Source organism: Corella eumyota, chromosome 7, assembly GCF_963082875.1.
Source record: "Corella eumyota chromosome 7, kaCorEumy4.1, whole genome shotgun sequence".
NCBI lineage: Eukaryota > Metazoa > Chordata > Ascidiacea > Phlebobranchia > Corellidae > Corella > Corella eumyota.
In genome coordinates, this window is record NC_137496.1 from 6,577,097 (window position 1) to 6,600,918 (window position 23,822).

Here is a 23,822-nt window from a genome sequence, read left to right on the forward strand (position 1 = left end):
ATTTTGTAAAGCTTTAAGCGTTAATGCAATACCCCAGCAGACAGAGCCAATTTTCCACCCGCTTTAAAGCAGTTGTTGGTGCCCCTTTTTTTCGCTTCGACGCGATTAACGGCCAACTAATGGCCTGTGTGATTGGTACAGCATAATATTTACTGGGATGACGATTTTGCAATAAAATTTAAAATAATTTTACCTAAAATTTATTTTAAATTACGTAATACAAAAAATGTTACACAATTTATCTAATTTTGGTAATTTAAATAATTATATGTAAAAAAATTTGCATAATTAAGTCTACGTGGTGTATATTGGTAATTTCTTTTAATAAAACAAGAGCAAATTGTTTTTATGGCAATATAAGTAAAATTACACACAACATCGTCTAACATTTTTAAACTTAATCTAGAATTAACGCATATTTTAAAAACAACAACGCCCGATAAGGGATTTGAACCCTTGACCGTTGGATTAAAAGTCCAACGCTCTACCGACTGAGCTAACCGGGCACGTTTTCTATTACTGTGTGTTTTGCAACTTGGATTATAGTTACTGATTGTAAATGTTTTTTTGGCAACAATTAAATATAAATGCACTTCATATTTTATTTCTATTTTAATTATTTAAATATAATTAAACACAAACATTTGTTATATTTTTGTTATTGTTTTAAGTAACCCTCTCGCTTATATTTACAAACTGTTAAATCGACAGACTTCGGTTTGTAAATGAGATAGTTACTTTTATGAGGCAATTACGCAAAGATAATTTGTAATTAGAATTACTATAATAATTACTACATCAACAATACGCTGAAGTAAGTGACGATGGTACTTTGTCCGATTAATTGTTTTACTTTATAAATTTAAAAGGCGTAAGTTAACGTTTAAACAATTAGTTATAATCAAAAACAGAATATTAATCAAATTACTTTGTTTATTCATGTTGAATAATTCGAATTCCAATGCATAAATTAATTTGGAAATTATTCGGTTGTTATGTGTTTGGTTAGTGATTAAAAAATATTATGAGTAGCGAGTTTAAAAGGATTTTTTAAACTACCATACTTAAAAATTTTATCTAAACTTTAAATTAGTTAACATATTTGATACTTTTCAATTTAGTTAATTTTTATAATTTGATTACCCACGTATCAGTTAGTTTGTGTATTTATGTTTGTAGCGTGAACATTGGCAACTTTCACATTACAAACTAACTTGGACAAATTTTATGACAACATAGATTGATGAAAATTACTGTTAAAATTTTAAATCTTGTTTAAAAGTTTGCACTTATTTGTGTAGGAACAACAACGCTTAATAATAGATTTGAATTATTAGCTTTTAAATTAAAACTCCAACATTCTACCGACTAAGTCACCTAACAACGCTTTTTATTTTTATGTGCCAAGTTTCTTGTTTAAAATTACTTTGCGAGTTTCTGGTGCAAATAAAACATAATTTTATCTTGTATTTTATTTGCATTTTAAAAAATTAAAAAAAAATAAACATAAAAGTTTGTTAAAGTTTTTTGTAGATTTTCAAGTATTTTTAAATTTTGCTAACTGAATGGGTTATTTTAATTTCCGTATAATTTTTTTAATAAAAATTGAAACAGCAAGTAACAAAGTTTATAGCTGATTAGTTTATAATAAAATTTAGTTTAAGAATTAAACGAAATAAAACATTAATATTTCGACGTAAGAAAAACTAGTTTTAGTTTTGTAAATATCCTTGATAATCGTAATGTCCATAACGTAATGTTTGCAAGGTATTGTACGGAAAACAAAATAAATAATTAGTAAAGCACATAATTATAGTTATTTTTCATAATTATAGTTATCATTAGATAGGTATAAATGAAAATATTTAATGTTTTCTGGATTCGAATTAAATATTTAGACATAATTGTATTAAATTTTTAATTTGGGTAATTTCATAGCGTTTGTAACGAGTAATGAGATGTCTCCTACATGGTCTAGGGGTTAGGATTCCTGGCTTTCACCCAGGCGGCCCGGGTTCGATTCCCGGTGTAGGAATTTTTATTCAATTTTGATAACACAAATATTATTATGTTAAAATCACAGCTACTTTAAATCTGTTAGTAAGAATGAATTATAATTAATTTTTTGGCGTTTATTCTTGTCAGCCAAGTATAATTACTGGGGTCGGAACTTTAATAAACATTGGTGGTTTAGTTGTAGAATCCACGCCTGTCACGCTCGGGTTCGATTTTCAGCCAATGCAGTTTTTAATTAGTTCATGAGATCAAATTGTCAATTGATTTTATGATGCGACCGCTGAGATGTTGACTATATTATTAATTTTCATAATACATAGTTAAGAAAATTGAAAGAAACGATTATCCATTATATAATAAAAAAAATTAAAGCTTAATTTTAAAAAAAACAAGACTGGAGCTTTGCGATTTTAAACTGTATTCTGAATTAAACACTTTTTTATTAGGCAAAGACACAAAAAACATCTTAGTATTGATCACTTAAACAATATGTTAAATTACAATACAATTGTTCCTTTTCTGCATATTGTTTTACGATTTTCTATATATATATTTATAAAAATTTATCTGATTAATAAGAGAAAGAGTGTAAATATTAATAATTTATTCAATTTGGATAATTTAAATACTATTGTATTTGGTAAATTAATAATTTTATATGTTGTGTGTGTTTTATCCAATTAGTTAGTCTTTTATCGCTTCGAAGCGAAAAAAAGTTGGATCCATTAACTGCATTCAAGCGGGTGGGAAAATGCGCCACTATCTGCTGGGGTATTGGATTAACGCTTAAAGCGGTTAATAGAGCAACTTAATAGTCGCTTTAGGTCTTAAAGGGGTGTTTAAATGGTTGTTTTTAATACGGCAGCGAGGTGTAGTGGCCAAAACACTTGCTTACACTACTAAGGTCTCGGTTTCGAACCCTGTAACAGCACTTAATCAGCAGCTCGATCATCGGGCAATTAGAACCAATAATACTTAACCTGCAAGAAACAGTTGTTTCTATATGTTTAGCTCGTGCAGTTGACTTTTCCAGATCCAACATAAACTTATCGAAGAAAAACTTATATACAAAAAAAATGTATCAAATTAAAAAAAAAGTATAATTGACTAAATAAAGATTTGGTTTGGAATATTTAAAATTTAAATATTTTACATTTTATTTTTTAAAGCTTTAAGCGTTAATGCAATACCCCAGCAGACAGAGCCAATTTTCCACCCGCTTTAAAGCAGTTGTTGGTGCCCCTTTTTTTCGCTTCGACGCGATTAACGGCCAACTAATGGCCTGTGTGATTGGTACAGCATAATATTTACTGGGATGACGATTTTGCAATAAAATTTAAAATAATTTTACCTAAAATTTATTTTAAATTACGTAATACAAAAAATGTTACACAATTTATCTAATTTTGGTAATTTAAATAATTATATGTAAAAAAATTTGCATAATTAAGTCTACGTGGTGTATATTGGTAATTTCTTCTAATAAAACAAGAGCAAATTGTTTTTATGGCAATATAAGTAAAATTACACACAACATCGTCTAACATTTTTAAACTTAATCTAGAATTAACACATATTTTAAAAACAACAACGCCCGATAAGGGATTTGAACCCTTGACCGTTGGATTAAAAGTCCAACGCTCTACCGACTGAGCTAACCGGGCACGTTTTCTATTACTGTGTGTTTTGCAACTTGGATTATAGTTACTGATTGTAAACGTTTTTTTGGCAACAATTAAATATAAATGCACTTCATATTTTATTTCTATTTTAATTATTTAAAAATAATTAAACACAAACATTTGTTATATTTTTGTTATTGTTTTAAGTAACCCTCTCGCTTATATTTACAAACTGTTAAATCGACAGACTTCGGTTTGTAAATGAGATAGTTACTTTTATGAGGCAATTACGCAAAGATAATTTGTAATTAGAATTACTATAATAATTACTACATCAACAATACGCTGAAGTTAGTGACGATGGTACTTTGTCCGATTAATTGTTTTACTTCATAAATTTAAAAGGCGTAAGTTAACGTTTAAACAATTAGTTATAATCAAAAACAGAATATTAATCAAATTACTTTGTTTATTCATGTTGAATAATTCGAATTCCAATGCATAAATTAATTTGGAAATTATTCGGTTGTTATGTGTTTGGTTAGTGATTAAAAAATATTATGAGTAGCGAGTTTAAAAGGATTTTTTAAACTACCATACTTAAAAATTTTATCTAAACTTTAAATTAGTTAACATATTTGATACTTTTCAATTTAGTTAATTTTTATAATTTGATTACCCACGTATCAGTTAGTTTGTGTATTTATGTTTGTAGCGTGAACATTGGCAACTTTCACATTACAAACTAACTTGGACAAATTTTATGACAACATAGATTGATGAAAATTACTGTTAAAATTTTAAATCTTGTTTAAAAGTTTGCACTTATTTGTGTAGGAACAACAACGCTTAATAATAGATTTGAATTATTAGCTTTTAAATTAAAACTCCAACATTCTACCGACTAAGTCACCTAACAACGCTTTTTATTTTGATGTGCCAAGTTTCTTGTTTAAAATTACTTTGCGAGTTTCTGGTGCAAATAAAACATAATTTTATCTTGTATTTTATTTGCATTTTAAAAAATTAAAAAAAAATAAACATAAAAGTTTGTTAAAGTTTTTTGTAGATTTTCAAGTATTTTTAAATTTTGCTAACTGAATGGGTTATTTTAATTTCCGTATAATTTTTTTAATAAAAATTGAAACAGCAAGTAACAAAGTTTATAGCTGATTAGTTTATAATAAAATTTAGTTTAAGAATTAAACGAAATAAAACATTAATATTTCGACGTAAGAAAAACTAGTTTTAGTTTTGTAAATATCCTTGATAATCGTAATGTCCATAACGTAATGTTTGCAAGGTATTGTACGGAAAACAAAATAAATAATTAGTAAAGCACATAATTATAGTTATTTTTCATAATTATAGTTATCATTAAATAGGTATAAATGAAAATATTTAATGTTTTCTGGATTCGAATTAAATATTTAGACATAATTGTATTAAATTTTTAATTTGGGTAATTTCATAGCGTTTGTAACGAGTAATGAGATGTCTCCTACATGGTCTAGGGGTTAGGATTCCTGGCTTTCACCCAGGCGGCCCGGGTTCGATTCCCGGTGTAGGAATTTTTATTCAATTTTGATAACACAAATATTATTATGTTAAAATCACAGCTACTTTAAATCTGTTAGTAAGAATGAATTATAATTAATTTTTTGGCGTTTATTCTTGTTAGCCAAGTATAATTACTGGGGTCGGAACTTTAATAAACATTGGTGGTTTAGTTGTAGAATCCACGCCTGTCACGCTCGGGTTCGATTTTCAGCCAATGCAGTTTTTAATTAGTTCATGAGATCAAATTGTCAATTGATTTTGTGATGCGACCGCTGAGATGTTGGCTATATTATTAATTTTCATAATACATAGTTAAGAAAATTGAAAGAAACGATTATCCATTATATAATAAAAAAAATTAAAACTTAATTTAAAAAAAAACAAGACTGGAGCTTTGCGATTTTAAACTGTATTCTGAATTAAACACTTTTTTATTAGGCAAAGACACAGAAAACATCTTAGTATTGATCACTTAAACAATATGTTAAATTACAATACAATTGTCCCTTTGCTGCATATTGTTTTACGATTTTCTATATATATATTTATAAAAATTTATCTGATTAATAAGAGAAAGAGTGTAAATATTAATAATTTATTCAATTTGGATAATTTAAATACTATTGTATTTGGTAAATTAATAATTTTATATGTTGTGTGTGTTTTATCCAATTAGTTAGTCTTTTATCGCTTCGAAGCGAAAAAAAGTTGGATCCATTAACTGCATTCAAGCGGGTGGGAAAATGCGCCACTATCTGCTGGGGTATTGGATTAACGCTTAAAGCGGTTAATAGAGCAACTTAATAGTCGCTTTAGGTCTTAAAGGGGTGTTTAAATGGTTGTTTTTAATACGGCAGCGAGGTGTAGTGGCCAAAACACTTGCTTACACTACTAAGGTCTCGGTTTCGAACCCTGTAACAGCACTTAATCAGCAGCTCGATCATCGGGCAATTAGAACCAATAATACTTAACCTGCAAGAAACAGTTGTTTCTATATGTTTAGCTCGTGCAGTTGACTTTTCCAGATCCAACATAAACTTATCGAAGAAAAACTTATATACAAAAAAAATGTATCAAATTAAAAAAAAAGTATAATTGACTAAATAAAGATTTGGTTTGGAATATTTAAAATTTAAATATTTTACATTTTATTTTTTAAAGCTTTAAGCGTTAATGCAATACCCCAGCAGACAGAGCCAATTTTCCACCCGCTTCAAAGCAGTTATTGGTGCCCCTTTTTTTCGCTTCGACGCGATTAACGGCCAACTAATGGCCTGTGTGATTGGTACAGCATAATATTTACTGGGATGACAAATTTGCATTGAAATTAAAAATAATTTTACCTAAAATTTCTTTTAAATTACGTAATACAAAAAATGTTACACAATTTATCTAATTTTGGTAATTTAAATAATCATATGTAAAAAAATTTGCATAATTAAGTCTGTGTGGTGTATATTGGTAATTTCTTCTAATAAAACAAGCGCAAATTGTTTTTATGGCAATATAAGTAAAATTACACACAACATCGTCTAACATTTTTAAACTTAATCTAGAATTAACACATATTTTAAAAACAACAACGCCCGATAAGGGATTTGAACCCTTGACCGTTGGATTAAAAGTCCAACGCTCTACCGACTGAGCTAACCGGGGACGTTTGCTATTACTGTGTGTTTTGCAACTTGGATTATAGTTACTGATTGTAAACGTTTTTTTGGCAACAATTAAATATAAATGCACTTCATATTTTATTTCTATTTTAATTATTTAAAAATAATTAAACCCAAACATTTGTTATATTTTTGTTATTGTTTTAAGTAACCCTCTCGCTTATATTTACAAACTGTTAAATCGACAGACTTCGGTTTGTAAATGAGATAGTTACTTTTATGAGGCAATTACGCAAAGATAATTTGTAATTAGTATTACTATAATAATTACTACATCAACAATACGCTGAAGTAAGTGACGATGGTACTTTGTCCGATTAATTGTTTTACTTCATAAATTTAAAAGGCGTAAGTTAACGTTTAAACAATTAGTTATAATCAAAAACAGAATATTAATCAAATTACTTTGTTTATTCATGTTGAATAATTCGAATTCCAATGCATAAATTAATTTGGAAATTATTCGGTTGTTATGTGTTTGGTTAGTGATTAAAAAATATTATGAGTAGCGAGTTTAAAAGGATTTTTTAAACTACCATACTTAAAAATTTTATCTAAACTTTAAATTAGTTAACATATTTGATACTTTTCAATTTAGTTAATTTTTATAATTTGATTACCCACGTATCAGTTAGTTTGTATATTTATGTTTGTAGCGTGAACATTGGCAACTTTCACATTACAAACTAACTTGGACAAATTTTATGACAACATAGATTGATGAAAATTACTGTTAAAATTTTAAATCTTGTTTAAAAGTTTGCACTTATTTGTGTAGGAACAACAACGCTTAATAATAGATTTGAATTATTAGCTTTTAAATTAAAACTCCAACATTCTACCGACTAAGTCACCTAACAACGCTTTTTATTTTGATGTGCCAAGTTTCTTGTTTAAAATTACTTTGCGAGTTTCTGGTGCAAATAAAACATAATTTTATCTTGTATTTTATTTGCATTTTAAAAAATTAAAAAAAAATAAACATAAAAGTTTGTTAAAGTTTTTTGTAGATTTTCAAGTATTTTTAAATTTTGCTAACTGAATGGGTTATTTTAATTTCCGTATAATTTTTTTAATAAAAATTGAAACAGCAAGTAACAAAGTTTATAGCTGATTAGTTTATAATAAAATTTAGTTTAAGAATTAAACGAAATAAAACATTAATATTTCGACGTAAGAAAAACTAGTTTTAGTTTTGTAAATATCCTTGATAATCGTAATGTCCATAACGTAATGTTTGCAAGGTATTGTACGGAAAACAAAATAAATAATTAGTAAAGCACATAATTATAGTTATTTTTCATAATTATAGTTATCATTAAATAGGTATAAATGAAAATATTTAATGTTTTCTGGATTCGAATTAAATATTTAGACATAATTGTATTAAATTTTTAATTTGGGTAATTTCATAGCGTTTGTAACGAGTAATGAGATGTCTCCTACATGGTCTAGGGGTTAGGATTTCTGGCTTTCACCCAGGCGGCCCGGGTTCGATTCCCGGTGTAGGAATTTTTATTCAGTTTTGATAACACAAATATTATTATGTTAAAATCACAGCTACTTTAAATCTGTTAGTAAGAATGAATTATAATTAATTTTTTGGCGTTTATTCTTGTCAGCCAAGTATAATTACTGGGGTCGGAACTTTAATAAACATTGGTGGTTTAGTTGTAGAATCCACGCCTGTCACGCTCGGGTTCGATTTTCAGCCAATGCAGTTTTTAATTAGTTCATGAGATCAAATTGTCAATTGATTTTATGATGCGACCGCTGAGATGTTGGCTATATTATTAATTTTCATAATACATAGTTAAGAAAATTGAAAGAAACGATTATCCATTATATAATAAAAAAAATTAAAGCTTAATTTTAAAAAAAAACAAGACTGGAGCTTTGCGATTTTAAACTGTATTCTGAATTAAACACTTTTTTATTAGGCAAAGACACAGAAAACATCTTAGTATTGATCACTTAAACAATATGTTAAATTACAATACAATTGTCCCTTTGCTGCATATTGTTTTACGATTTTCTATATATATATTTATAGAAATTTATCTGATTAATAAGAGAAAGAGTGTAAATATTAATAATTTATTCAATTTGGATAATTTAAATACTTTTGTATGTGGTAAATTAATAATTTTATATGTTGTGTGTGTTTTATCCAATTAGTTAGTCTTTTATCGCTTCGAAGCGAAAAAAAGTTGGATCCATTAACTGCATTCAAGCGGGTGGGAAAATGCGCCACTATCTACTGGGGTATTGGATTAACGTTTAAAGCGGTTAATAGAGCAACTTAATAGTCGCTTTAGGTCTTAAATGGTTGTTTTTAATACGGCAGCGAGGTGTAGTGGCCAAAACACTTGCTTATACTAAGGTCTCGGTTTCGAACCCTGTAACAGCACTTAATCAGCAGCTCGATCATCGGGCAATTAGAACCAATAATACTTAACCTGCAAGAAACAGTTGTTTCTATATGTTTAGCTCGTGCAGTTGACCTTTCCAGATCCAACATAAACTTATCGAAGAAAAACTTATATACAAAAAAAATGTATCAAATTTAAAAAAAAGTATAATTGACTAAATAAAGATTTGGTTTGGAATATTTAAAATTTAAATATTTTACATTTTATTTTTTAAAGCTTTAAGCGTTAATGCAATACCCCAGCAGACAGAGCCAATTTTCCACCCGCTTCAAAGCAGTTACTGGTGCCCCTTTTTTTCGCTTCGACGCGATTAACGGCCAACTAATGGCCTGTGTGATTGGTACAGCATAATATTTACTGGGATGACAAATTTGCATTGAAATTAAAAATAATTTTACCTAAAATTTCTTTTAAATTACGTAATACAAAAAATGTTACACAATTTATCTAATTTTGGTAATTTAAATAATCATATGTAAAAAAATTTGCATAATTAAGTCTGTGTGGTGTATATTGGTAATTTCTTCTAATAAAACAAGCGCAAATTGTTTTTATGGCAATATAAGTAAAATTACACACAACATCGTCTAACATTTTTAAACTTAATCTAGAATTAACACATATTTTAAAAACAACAACGCCCGATAAGGGATTTGAACCCTTGACCGTTGGATTAAAAGTCCAACGCTCTACCGACTGAGCTAACCGGGCACGTTTTCTATTACTGTGTGTTTTGCAACTTGGATTATAGTTACTGATTGTAAATGTTTTTTTGGCAACAATTAAATATAAATGCACTTCATATTTTATTTCTATTTTAATTATTTAAATATAATTAAACACAAACATTTGTTATATTTTTGTTATTGTTTTAAGTAACCCTCTCGCTTATATTTACAAACTGTTAAATCGACAGACTTCGGTTTGTAAATGAGATAGTTACTTTTATGAGGCAATTACGCAAAGATAATTTGTAATTAGAATTACTATAATAATTACTACATCAACAATACGCTGAAGTAAGTGACGATGGTACTTTGTCCGATTAATTGTTTTACTTTATAAATTTAAAAGGCTTAAGTTAACGTTTAAACAATTAGTTATAATCAAAAACAGAATATTAATCAAATTACTTTGTTTATTCATGTTGAATAATTCGAATTCCAATGCATAAATTAATTTGGAAATTATTCGGTTGTTATGTGTTTGGTTAGTGATTAAAAAATATTATGAGTAGCGAGTTTAAAAGGATTTTTTAAACTACCATACTTAAAAATTTTATCTAAACTTTAAATTAGTTAACATATTTGATACTTTTCAATTTAGTTAATTTTTATAATTTGATTACCCACGTATCAGTTAGTTTGTATATTTATGTTTGTAGCGTGAACATTGGCAACTTTCACATTACAAACTAACTTGGACAAATTTTATGACAACATAGATTGATGAAATTACTGTTAAAATTTTAAATCTTGTTTAAAAGTTTGCACTTATTTATGTAGGAACAACAACGCTTAATAATAGATTTGAATTATTAGCTTTTAAATTAAAACTCCAACATTCTACCGACTAAGTCACCTAACAACGCTTTTTATTTTGATGTGCCAAGTTTCTTGTTTAAAATTACTTTGCGAGTTTCTGGTGCAAATAAAACATAATTTTATCTTGTATTTTATTTGCATTTTAAAAAATTAAAAAAAAATAAACATAAAAGTTTGTTAAAGTTTTTTGTAGATTTTCAAGTATTTTTAAATTTTGCTAACTGAATGGGTTATTTTAATTTCCGTATAATTTTTTTAATAAAAATTGAAACAGCAAGTAACAAAGTTTATAGCTGATTAGTTTATAATAAAATTTAGTTTAAGAATTAAACGAAATAAAACATTAATATTTCGACGTAAGAAAAACTAGTTTTAGTTTTGTAAATATCCTTGATAATCGTAATGTCCATAACGTAATGTTTGCAAGGTATTGTACGGAAAACAAAATAAATAATTAGTAAAGCACATAATTATAGTTATTTTTCATAATTATAGTTATCATTAAATAGGTATAAATGAAAATATTTAATGTTTTCTGGATTTGAATTAAATATTTAGACATAATTGTATTAAATTTTTAATTTGGGTAATTTCATAGCGTTTGTAACGAGTAATGAGATGTCTCCTACATGGTCTAGGGGTTAGGATTTCTGGCTTTCACCCAGGCGGCCCGGGTTCGATTCCCGGTGTAGGAATTTTTATTCAGTTTTGATAACACAAATATTATTATGTTAAAATCACAGCTACTTTAAATCTGTTAGTAAGAATGAATTATAATTAATTTTTTGGCGTTTATTCTTGTCAGCCAAGTATAATTACTGGGGTCGGAACTTTAATAAACATTGGTGGTTTAGTTGTAGAATCCACGCCTGTCACGCTCGGGTTCGATTTTCAGCCAATGCAGTTTTTAATTAGTTCATGAGATCAAATTGTCAATTGATTTTATGATGCGACCGCTGAGATGTTGGCTATATTATTAATTTTCATAATACATAGTTAAGAAAATTGAAAGAAACGATTATCCATTATATAATAAAAAAAATTAAAGCTTAATTTTAAAAAAAAACAAGACTGGAGCTTTGCGATTTTAAACTGTATTCTGAATTAAACACTTTTTTATTAGGCAAAGACACAGAAAACATCTTAGTATTGAACACTTAAACAATATGTTAAATTACAATACAATTGTCCCTTTGCTGCATATTGTTTTACGATTTTCTATATATATATTTATAGAAATTTATCTGATTAATAAGAGAAAGAGTGTAAATATTAATAATTTATTCAATTTGGATAATTTAAATACTTTTGTATGTGGTAAATTAATAATTTTATATGTTGTGTGTGTTTTATCCAATTAGTTAGTCTTTTATCGCTTCGAAGCGAAAAAAAGTTGGATCCATTAACTGCATTCAAGCGGGTGGGAAAATGCGCCACTATCTACTGGGGTATTGGATTAACGTTTAAAGCGGTTAATAGAGCAACTTAATAGTCGCTTTAGGTCTTAAATGGTTGTTTTTAATACGGCAGCGAGGTGTAGTGGCCAAAACACTTGCTTATACTAAGGTCTCGGTTTCGAACCCTGTAACAGCACTTAATCAGCAGCTCGATCATCGGGCAATTAGAACCAATAATACTTAACCTGCAAGAAACAGTTGTTTCTATATGTTTAGCTCGTGCAGTTGACCTTTCCAGATCCAACATAAACTTATCGAAGAAAAACTTATATACAAAAAAAATGTATCAAATTTAAAAAAAAGTATAATTGACTAAATAAAGATTTGGTTTGGAATATTTAAAATTTAAATATTTTACATTTTATTTTTTAAAGCTTTAAGCGTTAATGCAATACCCCAGCAGACAGAGCCAATTTTCCACCCGCTTCAAAGCAGTTATTGGTGCCCCTTTTTTTCGCTTCGACGCGATTAACGGCCAACTAATGGCCTGTGTGATTGGTACAGCATAATATTTACTGGGATGACAAATTTGCATTGAAATTAAAAATAATTTTACCTAAAATTTCTTTTAAATTACGTAATACAAAAAATGTTACACAATTTATCTAATTTTGGTAATTTAAATAATCATATGTAAAAAAATTTGCATAATTAAGTCTGTGTGGTGTATATTGGTAATTTCTTCTAATAAAACAAGCGCAAATTGTTTTTATGGCAATATAAGTAAAATTACACACAACATCGTCTAACATTTTTAAACTTAATCTAGAATTAACACATATTTTAAAAACAACAACGCCCGATAAGGGATTTGAACCCTTGACCGTTGGATTAAAAGTCCAACGCTCTACCGACTGAGCTAACTGGGCACGTTTTCTATTACTGTGTGTTTTGCAACTTGGATTATAGTTACTGATTGTAAATGTTTTTTTGGCAACAATTAAATATAAATGCACTTCATATTTTATTTCTATTTTAATTATTTAAAAATAATTAAACACAAACATTTGTTATATTTTTGTTATTGTTTTAAGTAACCCTCTCGCTTATATTTACAAACTGTTAAATCGACAGACTTCGGTTTGTAAATGAGATAGTTACTTTTATGAGGCAATTACGCAAAGATAATTTGTAATTAGAATTACTATAATAATTACTACATCAACAATACGCTGAAGTAAGTGACGATGGTACTTTGTCCGATTAATTGTTTTACTTCATAAATTTAAAAGGCGTAAGTTAACGTTTAAACAATTAGTTATAATCAAAAACAGAATATTAATCAAATTACTTTGTTTATTCATGTTGAATAATTCGAATTCCAATGCATAAATTAATTTGGAAATTATTCGGTTGTTATGTGTTTGGTTAGTGATTAAAAAATATTATGAGTAGCGAGTTTCAAAGGATTTTTTAAACTACCATACTTAAAAATTTTATCTAAACTTTAAATTAGTTAACATATTTGATACTTTTCAATTTAGTTAATTTTTAAAATTTGATTACCCACGTATCAGTTAGTTTGTGTATTTATGTTTGTAGCGTGAACATTGGCAACTTTCACATTACAAACTAACTTGGACAAATTTTATGACAACATAGATTGATGAAAATTACTGTTAAAATTTTAAATCTTGTTTAAAAGTTTGCACTTATTTGTGTAGGAACAACAACGCTTAATAATAGATTTGAATTATTAGCTTTTAAATTAAAACTCCAACATTCTACCGACTAAGTCACCTAACAACGCTTTTTATTTTTATGTGCCAAGTTTCTTGTTTAAAATTACTTTGCGAGTTTCTGGTGCAAATAAAACATAATTTTATCTTGTATTTTATTTGCATTTTAAAAAATTTAAAAAAAATAAACATAAAAGTTTGTTAAAGTTTTTTGTAGATTTTCAAGTATTTTTAAATTTTGCTAACTGAATGGGTTATTTTAATTTCCGTATAATTTTTTTAATAAAAATTGAAACAGCAAGTAACAAAGTTTATAAATGATTAGTTTATAATAAAATTTAGTTTAAGAATTAAACGAAATAAAACATTAATATTTCGACGTAAGAAAAACTAGTTTTAGTTTTGTAAATATCCTTGATAATCGTAATGTCCATAACGTAATGTTTGCAAGGTATTGTACGGAAAACAAAATAAATAATTAGTAAAGCACATAATTATAGTTATTTTTCATAATTATAGTTATCATTAAATAGGTATAAATGAAAATATTTAATGTTTTCTGGATTCGAATTAAATATTTAGACATAATTGTATTAAATTTTTAATTTGGGTAATTTCATAGCGTTTGTAACGAGTAATGAGATGTCTCCTACATGGTCTAGGGGTTAGGATTTCTGGCTTTCACCCAGGCGGCCCGGGTTCGATTCCCAGTGTAGGAATTTTTATTCAATTTTGATAACACAAATATTATTATGTTAAAATCACAGCTACTTTAAATCTGTTAGTAAGAATGAATTATAATTAATTTTTTGGCGTTTATTCTTGTCAGCCAAGTATAATTACTGGGGTCGGAACTTTAATAAACATTGGTGGTTTAGTTGTAGAATCCACGCCTGTCACGCTCGGGTTCGATTTTCAGCCAATGCAGTTTTTAATTAGTTCATGAGATCAAATTGTCAATTGATTTTATGATGCGACCGCTGAGATGTTGGCTATATTATTAATTTTCATAATACATAGTTAAGAAAATTGAAAGAAACGATTATCCATTATATAATAAAAAAAATTAAAGCTTATTTTTAAAAAAAACAAGACTGGAGCTTTGCGATTTTAAACTGTATTCTGAATTAAACACTTTTTTATTAGGCAAAGACACAGAAAACATCTTAGTATTGATCACTTAAACAATATGTTAAATTACAATACAATTGTCCCTTTGCTGCATATTGTTTTACGATTTTCTATATATATATTTATAAAAATTTATCTGATTAATAAGAGAAAGAGTGTAAATATTAATAATTTATTCAATTTGGATAATTTAAATACTATTGTATGTGGTAAATTAATAATTTTATATGTTGTGTGTGTTTTATCCAATTAGTTAGTCTTTTATCGCTTCGAAGCGAAAAAAAGTTGGATCCATTAACTGCATTCAAGCGGGTGGGAAAATGCGCCACTATCTACTGGGGTATTGGATTAACGTTTAAAGCGGTTAATAAAGCAACTTAATAGTCGCTTTAGGTCTTAAATGGTTGTTTTTAATACGGCAGCGAGGTGTAGTGGCCAAAACACTTGCTTATACTAAGGTCTCGGTTTCGAACCCTGTAACAGCACTTAATCAGCAGCTCGATCATCGGGCAATTAGAACCAATAATACTTAACCTGCAAGAAACAGTTGTTTCTATATGTTTAGCTCGTGCAGTTGACCTTTCCAGATCCAACATAAACTTATCGAAGAAAAACTTATATACAAAAAAAAAGGTATCAAATTTAAAAAAAAGTATATTTGACTAAATAAAGATTTGGTTTGGAATATTTAAAATTTAAATATTTTACATTTTATTTTGTAAAGCTTTAAGCGTTAATGCAATACCCCAGCAGACAGAGCCCATTTTCCACCCGCTTTAAAGCAGTTGTTGGTGCCCCTTTTTTTCGCTTCGACGCGATTAACGGCCAACTAATGGCCTGTGTGATTGGTACAGCATAATATTTACTGGGATGACGATTTTGCAATAAAATTTAAAATAATTTTACCTAAAATTTATTTTAAATTACGTAATACAAAAAATGTTACACAATTTATCTAATTTTGGTAATTTAAATAATTATATGTAAAAAAATTTGCATAATTAAGTCTACGTGGTGTATATTGGTAATTTCTTTTAATAAAACAAGAGCAAATTGTTTTTATGGCAATATAAGTAAAATTACACACAACATCGTCTAACATTTTTAAACTTAATCTAGAATTAACGCATATTTTAAAAACAACAACGCCCGATAAGGGATTTGAACCCTTGACCGTTGGATTAAAAGTCCAACGCTCTACCGACTGAGCTAACCGGGCACGTTTTCTATTACTGTGTGTTTTGCAACTTGGATTATAGTTACTGATTGTAAACGTTTTTTTGGCAACAATTAAATATAAATGCACTTCATATTTTATTTCTATTTTAATTATTTAAAAATAATTAAACACAAACATTTGTTATATTTTTGTTATTGTTTTAAGTAACCCTCTCGCTTATATTTACAAACTGTTAAATCGACAGACTTCGGTTTGTAAATGAGATAGTTACTTTTATGAGGCAATTACGCAAAGATAATTTGTAATTAGAATTACTATAATAATTACTACATCAACAATACGCTGAAGTAAGTGACGATGGTACTTTGTCCGATTAATTGTTTTACTTCATAAATTTAAAAGGCGTAAGTTAACGTTTAAACAATTAGTTATAATCAAAAACAGAATATTAATCAAATTACTTTGTTTATTCATGTTGAATAATTTGAATTCCAATGCATAAATTAATTTGGAAATTATTCGGTTGTTATGTGTTTGGTTAGTGATTAAAAAATATTATGAGTAGCGAGTTTAAAAGGATTTTTTAAACTACCATACTTAAAAATTTTATCTAAACTTTAAATTAGTTAACATATTTGATACTTTTCAATTTAGTTAATTTTTATAATTTGATTACCCACGTATCAGTTAGTTTGTGTATTTATGTTTGTAGCGTGAACATTGGCAACTTTCACATTACAAACTAACTTGGACAAATTTTATGACAACATAGATTGATGAAAATTACTGTTAAAATTTTAAATCTTGTTTAAAAGTTTGCACTTATTTGTGTAGGAACAACAACGCTTAATAATAGATTTGAATTATTAGCTTTTAAATTAAAACTCCAACATTCTACCGACTAAGTCACCTAACAACGCTTTTTATTTTTATGTGCCAAGTTTCTTGTTTAAAATTACTTTGCGAGTTTCTGGTGCAAATAAAACATAATTTTATCTTGTATTTTATTTGCATTTTAAAAAATTAAAAAAAAATAAACATAAAAGTTTGTTAAAGTTTTTTGTAGATTTTCAAGTATTTTTAAATTTTGCTAACTGAATGGGTTATTTTAATTTCCGTATAATTTTTTTAATAAAAATTGAAACAGCAAGTAACAAAGTTTATAGCTGATTAGTTTATAATAAAATTTAGTTTAAGAATTAAACGAAATAAAACATTAATATTTCGACGTAAGAAAAACTAGTTTTAGTTTTGTAAATATCCTTGATAATCGTAATGTCCATAACGTAATGTTTGCAAGGTATTGTACGGAAAACAAAATAAATAATTAGTAAAGCACATAATTATAGTTATTTTTCATAATTATAGTTATCATTAGATAGGTATAAATGAAAATATTTAATGTTTTCTGGATTCGAATTAAATATTTAGACATAATTGTATTAAATTTTTAATTTGGGTAATTTCATAGCGTTTGTAACGAGTAATGAGATGTCTCCTACATGGTCTAGGGGTTAGGATTCCTGGCTTTCACCCAGGCGGCCCGGGTTCGATTCCCGGTGTAGGAATTTTTATTCAATTTTGATAACACAAATATTATTATGTTAAAATCACAGCTACTTTAAATCTGTTAGTAAGAATGAATTATAATTAATTTTTTGGCGTTTATTCTTGTCAGCCAAGTATAATTACTGGGGTCGGAACTTTAATAAACATTGGTGGTTTAGTTGTAGAATCCACGCCTGTCACGCTCGGGTTCGATTTTCAGCCAATGCAGTTTTTAATTAGTTCATGAGATCAAATTGTCAATTGATTTTATGATGCGACCGCTGAGATGTTGGCTATATTATTAATTTTCGTAATACATAGTTAATAAAATTGAAAGAAACGATTATCCATTATATAATAAAAAAAATTAAAGCTTAATTTTAAAAAAAACAAGACTGGAGCTTTGCGATTTTAAACTGTATTCTGAATTAAACACTTTTTTATTAGGCAAAGACACAAAAAACATCTTAGTATTGATCACTTAAACAATATGTTAAATTACAATACAATTGTTCCTTTTCTGCATATTGTTTTAAGATTTTCTATATATATATTTATAAAAATTTATCTGATTAATAAGAGAAAGAATGTAAATATTTATAATTTAATCAATTTGGATAATTTAAATACTATTGTATGTGGTAATTTAATAATTTTATATGTTGTGTGTGTTCTATCCAATTAGTTAGTCTTTTATCGCTTCGAAGCGAAAAAAAGTTGGATCCATTAACTGCATTCAAGCGGGTGAGAAAATGCGCCACTATCTGCTGGGGTATTGGATTAACGCTTAAAGCGGTTAATAGAGCAACTTAATAGTCGCTTTAGGTCTTAAAGGGGTGTTTAAGTGGTTGTTTTTAAACGGGCAGCGTGGTGTAGTGGCCAAAACACTTGCTTACACTACTAAGGTCTCGGTTTCGAACCCTGTAACAGCACTTAATCAGCAGCTCAATCATCGGGCAATTAGAACCAATAATACTTAACCTGCAAGAAACAATTGTTTCTATATGTTTAGCTCGTGCAGTTGACCTTTCCAGATCCAACATAAACTTATCGAAGAAAAACTTATATACAAAAAAAAAGGTATCAAATTTAAAAAAAAGTATATTTGACTAAATAAAGATTTGGTTTGGAATATTTAAAATTTAAATATTTTACATTTTATTTTGTAAAGCTTTAAGCGTTAATGCAATACCCCAGCAGACAGAGCCAATTTTCCACCCGCTTTAAAGCAGTTGTTGGTGCCCCTTTTTTTCGCTTCGACGCGATTAACGGCCAACTAATGGCCTGTGTGATTGGTACAGCATAATATTTACTGGGATGACGATTTTGCAATAAAATTTAAAATAATTTTACCTAAAATTTATTTTAAATTACGTAATACAAAAAATGTTACACAATTTATCTAATTTTGGTAATTTAAATAATTATATGTAAAAAAATTTGCATAATTAAGTCTACGTGGTGTATATTGGTAATTTCTTCTAATAAAACAAGAGCAAATTGTTTTTATGGCAATATAAGTAAAATTACACACAACATCGTCTAACATTTTTAAACTTAATCTAGAATTAACACATATTTTAAAAACAACAACGCCCGATAAGGGATTTGAACCCTTGACCGTTGGATTAAAAGTCCAACGCTCTACCAACTGAGCTAACCGGGCACGTTTTCTATTACTGTGTGTTTTGCAACTTGGATTATAGTTACTGATTGTAAACGTTTTTTTGGCAACAATTAAATATAAATGCACTTCATATTTTATTTCTATTTTAATTATTTAAAAATAATTAAACACAAACATTTGTTATATTTTTGTTATTGTTTTAAGTAACCCTCTCGCTTATATTTACAAACTGTTAAATCGACAGACTTCGGTTTGTAAATGAGATAGTTACTTTTATGAGGCAATTACGCAAAGATAATTTGTAATTAGAATTACTATAATAATTACTACATCAACAATACGCTGAAGTAAGTGACGATGGTACTTTGTCCGATTAATTGTTTTACTTCATAAATTTAAAAGGCGTAAGTTAACGTTTAAACAATTAGTTATAATCAAAAACAGAATATTAATCAAATTACTTTGTTTATTCATGTTGAATAATTCGAATTCCAATGCATAAATTAATTTGGAAATTATTCGGTTGTTATGTGTTTGGTTAGTGATTAAAAAATATTATGAGTAGCGAGTTTAAAAGGATTTTTTAAACTACCATACTTAAAAATTTTATCTAAACTTTAAATTAGTTAACATATTTGATACTTTTCAATTTAGTTAATTTTTATAATTTGATTACCCACGTATCAGTTAGTTTGTGTATTTATGTTTGTAGCGTGAACATTGGCAACTTTCACATTACAAACTAACTTGGACAAATTTTATGACAACATAGATTGATGAAAATTACTGTTAAAATTTTAAATCTTGTTTAAAAGTTTGCACTTATTTGTGTAGGAACAACAACGCTTAATAATAGATTTGAATTATTAGCTTTTAAATTAAAACTCCAACATTCTACCGACTAAGTCACCTAACAACGCTTTTTATTTTTATGTGCCAAGTTTCTTGTTTAAAATTACTTTGCGAGTTTCTGGTGCAAATAAAACATAATTTTATCTTGTATTTTATTTGCATTTTAAAAAATTAAAAAAAAATAAACATAAAAGTTTGTTAAAGTTTTTTGTAGATTTTCAAGTATTTTTAAATTTTGCTAACTGAATGGGTTATTTTAATTTCCGTATAATTTTTTTAATAAAAATTGAAACAGCAAGTAACAAAGTTTATAGCTGATTAGTTTATAATAAAATTTAGTTTAAGAATTAAACGAAATAAAACATTAATATTTCGACGTAAGAAAAACTAGTTTTAGTTTTGTAAATATCCTTGATAATCGTAATGTCCATAACGTAATGTTTGCAAGGTATTGTACGGAAAACAAAATAAATAATTAGTAAAGCACATAATTATAGTTATTTTTCATAATTATAGTTATCATTAAATAGGTATAAATGAAAATATTTAATGTTTTCTGGATTCGAATTAAATATTTAGACATAATTGTATTAAATTTTTAATTTGGGTAATTTCATAGCGTTTGTAACGAGTAATGAGATGTCTCCTACATGGTCTAGGGGTTAGGATTTCTGGCTTTCACCCAGGCGGCCCGGGTTCGATTTCCGGTGTAGGAATTTTTATTCAATTTTGATAACACAAATATTATTATGTTAAAATCACAGCTACTTTAAATCTGTTAGTAAGAATGAATTATAATTAATTTTTTGGCGTTTATTCTTGTCAGCCAAGTATAATTACTGGGGTCGGAACTTTAATAAACATTGGTGGTTTAGTTGTAGAATCCACGCCTGTCACGCTCGGGTTCGATTTTCAGCCAATGCAGTTTTTAATTAGTTCATGAGATCAAATTGTCAATTGATTTTATGATGCGACCGCTGAGATGTTGGCTATATTATTAATTTTCATAATACATAGTTAAGAAAATTGAAAGAAACGATTATCCATTATATAATAAAAAAAATTAAAGCTTAATTTTAAAAAAAAACAAGACTGGAGTTTTGCGATTTTAAACTGTATTCTGAATTAAACACTTTTTTATTAGGCAAAGACACAGAAAACATCTTAGTATTGATCACTTAAACAATATGTTAAATTACAATACAATTGTCTTTTTGCTGCATATTGTTTTACGATTTTCTATATATATATTTATAAAAATTTATCTGATTAATAAGAGAAAGAGTGTAAATATTAATAATTTATTCAATTTGGATAATTTAAATACTATTGTATGTGGCAAATTAATAATTTTATATGTTGTGTGTGTTTTATCCAATTAGTTAGTCTTTTATCGCTTCGAAGCGAAAAAAAGTTGGTTCCATTAACTGCATTCAAGCGGGTGGGAAAATGCGCCACTATCTGCTGGGGTATTGGATTAACGCTTAAAGCGGTTAATAGAGCAACTTAATAGTCGCTTTAGGTCTAAAAGGGGTGTTTAAGTGGTTGTTTTTAATACGGCAGCGAGGTGTAGTGGCCAAAACACTTGCTTATACTAAGGTCTCGGTTTCGAACCCTGTAACAGCACTTAATCAGCAGCTCGATCATCGGGCAATTAGAACCAATAATACTTAACCTGCAAGAAACAGTTGTTTCTATATGTTTAGCTCGTGCAGTTGACCTTTCCAGATCCAACATAAACTTATCGAAGAAAAACTTATATACAAAAAAAATGTATCAAATTTAAAAAAAAGTATAATTGACTAAATAAAGATTTGGTTTGGAATATTTAAAATTTAAATATTTTACATTTTATTTTTTAAAGCTTTAAGCGTTAATGCAATACCCCAGCAGACAGAGCCAATTTTCCACCCGCTTCAAAGCAGTTATTGGTGCCCCTTTTTTTCGCTTCGACGCGATTAACGGCCAACTAATAGCCTGTGTGATTGGTACAGCATAATATTTACTGGGATGACAAATTTGCATTGAAATTAAAAATAATTTTACCTAAAATTTCTTTTAAATTACGTAATACAAAAAATGTTACACAATTTATCTAATTTTGGTAATTTAAATAATCATATGTAAAAAAATTTGCATAATTAAGTCTGTGTGGTGTATATTGGTAATTTCTTCTAATAAAACAAGAGCAAATTGTTTTTATGGCAATATAAGTAAATTTACACACAACATCGTCTAACATTTTTAAACTTAATCAAGAATTAACACATATTTTAAAAACAACAACGCCCGATAAGGGATTTGAACCCTTGACCGTTGGATTAAAAGTCCAACGCTCTACCGACTGAGCTAACCGGGCACGTTTTCTATTACTGTGTGTTTTGCAACTTGAATTATAGTTACTGATTGTAAACGTTTTTTTGGCAACAATTAAATATAAATGCACTTCATATTTTATTTCTATTTTAATTATTTAAAAATAATTAAACACAAACATTTGTTATATTTTTGTTATTGTTTTAAGTAACCCTCTCGCTTATATTTACAAACTGTTAAATCGACAGACTTCGGTTTGTAAATGAGATAGTTACTTTTATGAGGCAATTACGCAAAGATAATTTGTAATTAGAATTACTATAATAATTACTACATCAACAATACGCTGAAGTAAGTGACGATGGTACTTTGTCCGATTAATTGTTTTACTTCATAAATTTAAAAGGCGTAAGTTAACGTTTAAACAATTAGTTATAATCAAAAACAGAATATTAATCAAATTACTTTGTTTATTCATGTTGAATAATTGGAATTCCAATGCATAAATTAATTTGGGAATTATTCGGTTGTTATGTGTTTGGTTAGTGATTAAAAAATATTATGAGTAGCGAGTTTCAAAGGATTTTTTAAACTACCATACTTAAAAATTTTATCTAAACTTTAAATTAGTTAACATATTTGATACTTTTCAATTTAGTTAATTTTTATAATTTGATTACCCACGTATCAGTTAGTTTGTGTATTTATGTTTGTAGCGTGAACATTGGCAACTTTCACATTACAAACTAACTTGGACAAATTTTATGACAACATAGATTGATGAAAATTACTGTTAAAATTTTAAATCTTGTTTAAAAGTTTGCACTTATTTGTGTAGGAACAACAACGCTTAATAATAGATTTTAATTATTAGCTTTTAAATTAAAACTCCAACATTCTACCGACTAAGTCACCTAACAACGCTTTTTATTTTGATGTGCCAAGTTTCTTGTTTAAAATTACTTTGCGAGTTTCTGGTGCAAATAAAACATAATTTTATCTTGTATTTTATTTGCATTTTAAAAAATTTAAAAAAAATAAACATAAAAGTTTGTTAAAGTTTTTTGTAGATTTTCAAGTATTTTTAAATTTTGCTAACTGAATGGGTTATTTTGATTTCCGTATAATTTTTTTAAGAAAAATTGAAACAGCAAGTAACAAAGTTTATAGCTGATTAGATTATAA

General features: G+C 27.5%; 11 non-coding genes across 11 annotated transcripts; 5 read left to right on the forward strand and 6 right to left on the reverse strand.

Annotated features, from left to right (window-relative positions):
- Window positions 1-433: 433 nt before the first annotated feature.
- Window positions 434-506, reverse strand: Trnak-uuu (transfer RNA lysine (anticodon UUU)). Its single transcript has one exon. It is a non-coding gene; the product is annotated as a tRNA-Lys (tRNA).
- Window positions 507-1,963: 1,457 nt separating this feature from the next.
- Trnae-uuc (transfer RNA glutamic acid (anticodon UUC)) lies at window positions 1,964-2,035 on the forward strand. Its single transcript has one exon. It is a non-coding gene; the product is annotated as a tRNA-Glu (tRNA).
- A 1,572-nt stretch (window positions 2,036-3,607) lies between these two features.
- Trnak-uuu (transfer RNA lysine (anticodon UUU)) lies at window positions 3,608-3,680 on the reverse strand. The gene has a single exon. It is a non-coding gene; the product is annotated as a tRNA-Lys (tRNA).
- Window positions 3,681-5,137: 1,457 nt separating this feature from the next.
- Trnae-uuc (transfer RNA glutamic acid (anticodon UUC)) lies at window positions 5,138-5,209 on the forward strand. The gene has a single exon. It is a non-coding gene; the product is annotated as a tRNA-Glu (tRNA).
- Window positions 5,210-8,311: 3,102 nt separating this feature from the next.
- Trnae-uuc (transfer RNA glutamic acid (anticodon UUC)) lies at window positions 8,312-8,383 on the forward strand. Its single transcript has one exon. It is a non-coding gene; the product is annotated as a tRNA-Glu (tRNA).
- A 1,558-nt stretch (window positions 8,384-9,941) lies between these two features.
- On the reverse strand, window positions 9,942-10,014 carry Trnak-uuu (transfer RNA lysine (anticodon UUU)). Its single transcript has one exon. It is a non-coding gene; the product is annotated as a tRNA-Lys (tRNA).
- Window positions 10,015-11,470: 1,456 nt separating this feature from the next.
- Trnae-uuc (transfer RNA glutamic acid (anticodon UUC)) lies at window positions 11,471-11,542 on the forward strand. The gene has a single exon. It is a non-coding gene; the product is annotated as a tRNA-Glu (tRNA).
- Window positions 11,543-16,260: 4,718 nt separating this feature from the next.
- Window positions 16,261-16,333, reverse strand: Trnak-uuu (transfer RNA lysine (anticodon UUU)). The gene has a single exon. It is a non-coding gene; the product is annotated as a tRNA-Lys (tRNA).
- A 1,457-nt stretch (window positions 16,334-17,790) lies between these two features.
- Trnae-uuc (transfer RNA glutamic acid (anticodon UUC)) lies at window positions 17,791-17,862 on the forward strand. Its single transcript has one exon. It is a non-coding gene; the product is annotated as a tRNA-Glu (tRNA).
- A 1,573-nt stretch (window positions 17,863-19,435) lies between these two features.
- Window positions 19,436-19,508, reverse strand: Trnak-uuu (transfer RNA lysine (anticodon UUU)). The gene has a single exon. It is a non-coding gene; the product is annotated as a tRNA-Lys (tRNA).
- A 3,099-nt stretch (window positions 19,509-22,607) lies between these two features.
- Window positions 22,608-22,680, reverse strand: Trnak-uuu (transfer RNA lysine (anticodon UUU)). Its single transcript has one exon. It is a non-coding gene; the product is annotated as a tRNA-Lys (tRNA).
- Between the last annotated feature and the right edge of the window lie 1,142 nt (window positions 22,681-23,822).